This window comes from Palaemon carinicauda, chromosome 11 (assembly GCF_036898095.1).
Source record: "Palaemon carinicauda isolate YSFRI2023 chromosome 11, ASM3689809v2, whole genome shotgun sequence".
NCBI lineage: Eukaryota > Metazoa > Arthropoda > Malacostraca > Decapoda > Palaemonidae > Palaemon > Palaemon carinicauda.
In genome coordinates, this window is record NC_090735.1 from 74495319 (window position 1) to 74500318 (window position 5000).

General features: G+C 38.9%; 1 protein-coding gene across 2 annotated transcripts in view; it reads right to left on the reverse strand.

Moving 5' to 3' along the window:
• The window catches only part of LOC137649708 (solute carrier organic anion transporter family member 74D-like), a 69029-nt gene that overhangs the window by 12371 nt on the left and 51658 nt on the right, over nucleotides 1-5000 (reverse strand). The window lies entirely within an intron of this gene.

A 5000-nucleotide genomic window follows, 5' to 3' on the forward strand; every position in this document is an offset into this window, starting at 1 on the left:
ACCACTGAAGAATACAGAAAAAAATCTGTACTTATGCAGAAAAGAAGAGAATGTAGAAGCAGCCTGTATACTTATGTGAAAAGAAGAGAGCAGAAGAAAGTTCTACCTGTATGGAAAAGAAGAGAGCTCAGAAATAACATGTACCTATGTGGAAAATAAGAGAATACAGAAGCAAGCTGCCCTTATGTAGAAAAGAAGAAAGTAGAGAAGCATGCCATACTTTTGTGAAAAAAAAAGAGAGCACATGGGAGAGCTGTACTTATGTGGAAAAGAAGAGTGTGCAGAAGCAAGTTCTACTTGTTTGTAAAAGAAGAAAACACACAAGCAAGCTGTACTTACATGGAAAAGAAAGAGGGTAAAAAAAAAGCTCTACTTGTGGGAAAAAAAGAGAGCGCAGAAGCAAGTTGTCCTTATGTGGAAAAGTAGAGATTGTAAAACCAGGCTGTACTTATGTGGAAAAAAAGAGCGCAAAAGCAAGCTCTACTTATGTGGAAAAAAAGAGAGTGCATGAATACGCTGTACCTATGTGGAAAAGAAGCGAGTGCAGAAGCATGATGTTCTTATCTGGAAAGAAAGTGAGTACAGACGCAAGCTTTACTATTGCGGAAAATAAGAAAGCGCATAAAAAAGCTCTACTTATATAGATAATATGAGAGCACAGAAGCAAGTTCTACTAGTGTGGGAACAAAGAGAGCACAGAAGCAAGCTGTACTTACATGGAAAAGAAGAAAGCGTAGAAGAAAGCTTTACTTGTATGGAAAAGAAGAAAGCACAGAAGCAAGCTGTACTTATGTGGAAAAGTAGAGAGTGCAGAAGCACGCTGTAATTATGTGGAAAAGAAGAGAGTGCAAAAGCTTGCTGCACTTTTTGAAGAAAGAAGAGAGCACATAAGCAAGATGCACCTAAGTGGAATAGAAGAGAGGGCAGAACCAAACTCTAATTATGTGGAAAAGATGAGAATGTGAAAGCATGCTGTATTTTGTGGAAAAGAAGAAAGCACAAAAGCAAGTTATACGTAGGTGGAAAAGAAAAGAGTGCAAAGGGAAGCTGTAGTTAAGCAGAAAAGAAGAGAGCACATGAGATACTTGTACTTAAGTGGAAAAAAAGAGAGTGTCGAGGCAAGCTGCACTTGTGAGTGAAAGATTTAAGCACAGAAGCAAGCTGTACTTGAGCGAAAAACAAAAGAGCACAAAAGCAAGCTGGAGTTATGTGGAAAAGAAGTGAGCACAGATACAAGCTGCAATCGTGTGGAAAAGAAGAGAGTGCAAAAACAAGCTGTAATTAAGTGGAAAAGAAGAGAATGCAAAAGCAAGCTGTGCTTATGTGGAAAAGAGGAGAGCATAGAAGAGGCTATGCTTATGTGAAAAAGGAGAGAGCGCAGAATCCGACTGTACTTAGATGGAAAAGAAGAGAATGCAGATGCAAGCTGTACTTAGGTGGAAAAAAGGAGAGCATAAAAGGAGGCTGTACTTATGTGGAAAAAGGAGAGTGCAGAAGCAAGCTGTACTATGTGGAAATTAAGAGAACACAGATGGAATATGTGATTATGTGGAAACGAAGAGAGCGCAGATGCAAACTGTACTTAGAGGGAAAAGAAGAGAGTGCAGAAGCAAGCTCTGCTTATGTTGAAAAGAAGAGAGCAGAGAAGCAAGCTGTATTTACAGGGAAGATAAGAAATTGTAGAAGCAAGCTGTGCTTATGTGAGAAAAAAAGAGCCTATAGAAGGAAACTGTACTTAAGTAAAAAATAAAATAGCGTAGAAGCAAGCTGTACTTATGTGGAAAAGAAGAGAGCACAGAGGAAGCTGTACTTATGTGGAAAAGAAGAGAGCACAAAAGGAACCTGTACATATGTTAAAAAAAAAAAAAAAAAAAAAAAAAAAAAAAAAACACCAAGGAAGGAAGCTGTACTTAAGTGAAAAAGAAGAGCGTGCAGAAGGAAGATTACTTATAAGGAGAGGAAAAGACCACAGAAGCAAATTGTACTTAAGAGAAAGAGTAGAGAGCGCAGATGCAAGCTGTACTTATTTGGAAAAGAAGAGAGCGTAAAAGGAAGCTGTATTTATGTGGAAATGAAGAGACTACAGAAGCAAACTGCGCTTAAGGGAAAAAAAGAGAGCATAGATAGAAGCAGTGCTTAGGTGGAAGAGAAGAAACCAAAAAAGTAAGCTGGACTGAAGTGAAGAAGAAGAGAGCGCAGAAAGGAGCAGTATTTTTTTTTTAACAGACAAAAGCACAGAAGGAAGCTGTACCAATGTGGAAAAGAGGAGAGTGTAGAAGCAAGCTGTGCTTATGTGGAAAACATGAGACCAGAGACAGAACCAAACTGTAATTAAGTAAGATAGAAGAGACCGCAGAAGCTAGTTGTACGTACTTGGAAAAGAGGAGAGCACAGAAGGAAGCTGTACTTATATGGTAGAGAATAGATTGCAGAAGCAAGCTGTGCTTATTTTGAAAAGAGGAGAGCACATATGAAAGCTGTAACTATGTAGAAAAGAAGACCGCGCAGAAGGAAGCTGTACTTATGTGGAAAAGAGGAGACCACACAAGCAAGCAGTACTTATTTGGAAAAGAAGAAAGTGTAGAAGCAAGCTGTGATTATGTGGAAAAGAAGAGACCATAGAAGCAAACTTTAATTAATTGAAAAAGGAGAGAGCACAGAAGCTAGTGGTACTTATTTATAAAAGAGGAGAGCATAGATGTAAGCTGAACCTATGTGGTAAAGAAGAGAAAGCAGAAGAAAGCGGTATTTATTTAGAAAAGAGGAGAGCACAGAAGGAAGTTGTACCGATATGGAAAAGAAGAGAGCTCAGAAGGAACTTGTACTTATGTGGAAAAGATAAGAGAGTGTAGAAGCACATAGTGCTTATGCGGAAAAGAGGAGAGCGCAGAAGCAAGCTGTGCTCATATGAAAAAGATGAGATCACAAAAGCAAGCTGTATTCATGAGGAAAAGAAGAGTGTAGAAGCAAGCTTTGCTCATTTGTAAAAGAAGATACTATAGAAGTAAGCTGTGCTCATGAGGAAAAGAAGAGACCACAGAAGAAAGCTTTACTTATGTGAAAAAGAAGAGAGCACAAATGCAAGTTGTACTTACGGGGAACAGAAGAGCATGTCGAAGCAAGCTGTGCTCACGTGGAAAAGAAGAGATCACAGGAGCATGCTGTTCTTGTGAGGAAAAAAGAGACTGTGGAAGCAAGCTGTGTTCATGAGAAAAAGAAGAGAGTGCAGAAGCAAGCTTTGCTCATGTGGAGAAAAAGAGACTGTATAAGCAAGCTGTACTTATGTGAAAAAAAGAGATCATATAAGCAATCTGTACTTCTGGTGAAAAGAAGAGATTGTGGAAGCAAGCTATGCTCATGTTGAAAAGAAGAGACCACAGAAGCACGCTATACTCACATGGAAAAGAAGAGACTGTAGAAGCAAGCTGTGCTCATGAGGAAAAGAAGAGACATCAGAAGCAGGATGTACTTATGTCGAAAAGAAGAGACTGTTGGAGAAAGCTGTGATTATATGGAAAAGAAGAGACCATGGGAGCAAACTTTACTGAAGTTAAAAAGAAGAGAGCTCAGAAGGTAGCTGTACTTATTTGGAAAAGAAGAGAGCGCAAAAGGAATCTGTATTTATGCGTAAAAGAAGAGACCACAGAAGTAAACTGCACTCAAGTTAAAAAAAAAAAGAGAGCACATATGGAATCAGTAGATATGTGGAAGAGGGGAGATCACAGAAGCAAACTGTTCTTAAGCGAAGAAGAGAGTGCACAAGGGTGCTGTACTTATTTAAAAAAGAAGAGCACAGAAGGAAGCTGTACCTGTACGAAAAAAAGAGACCATAGACAGAAGCAAACTGTAATGAAGTGAAAAAGAAGAGACTGCAGAAGCTAGTTGTACTTATTTGGAAAAGAGGAGAGCATAGAAGGAAGCTGTACCTATGTGGTAAAGAAGAGATTGCAGAAGCAAGCTGTACTTATTTTGAAAAGAGGAGAGCACTAAAAAAAAAGCTGTACCTATTTGGAAAAGAAGACAGCGCAAAAATAAGCTGTACCTGTGTGGAAAAGAAGAGACCACAGGAGCAAGCTGTGCTTATTTGGAAAAGAAGAAAGTGTAGAAGCAAGATGTGCTTATGTGGAAAAGAAGAGACCATAGAAGCAAAAGAAGAGAGCGCAGAAGCTAGCTATACTTATTTATAAAAGAGGAGAGCATAGAAGTAAGCTAAACCTATGTGATAAAGAAGAGAAAGCAGAAGCAATCGGTATTTATTTAGAAAAGAGGAGAGCACAGAAGGAAGTTATACCGATATGGAAAACAAGAAGAGCTCAGAAGGAACTTGTATTTCTGTGAAAAAGATAAGAGTGTAGAAGCAATCAGTGCTTATGTGGAAAAGAAGAGGGCGCAGAAGCAAGCTGTGCTCATATGGAAAAGATGAAATCACAAAAGCAAGATGTACTTATGGGGAAAAGAATAGTGTAGAAGCAAGCTTTGCTCATTTGGAGAAGAAGAGACTATAGAAGCTAGCAGTTTTCATGAGGAAAAGAAGAGACCACAAAAGCAAGCTTTACTTATGTGAAAAAGAAGAGAGCACAAAAGCAAGTTGTACTTACGGGGAAAAGAAGAGACCACAGAAGCAAGTTGGTATTATGTGGAAAAGAACGAGTCTGTAGAAGCAAGTTGTGCTCATGAAGAAAAGAAGAGAGCGCAGAAGCAAACTTTGCTCATGTGGAATAGAAGAGACCACATAAGCAAGCTGTACTTGTGTGGAAAAGAAGAAAGCGTAAAAGCAAGCTGTACTTGTGTGGAAAAGAAGAAAGCGTAAAAGCAAGCTGTACTTGTGTGGAAAAGAAGAGACTACAGAAGTAAGCTGTATTTATGTGAAAAAAAAAAGAGATCACAGAAGCGAGCTGTCCTTATGGTGAAAAGAAGAGTGCAGAAGCAAGCTGTAATCAAGTGAAAAAGAGGAGCACACAAAAGCTAGCTCTATTTATGTGGAAAGGAAGAGAACGCAG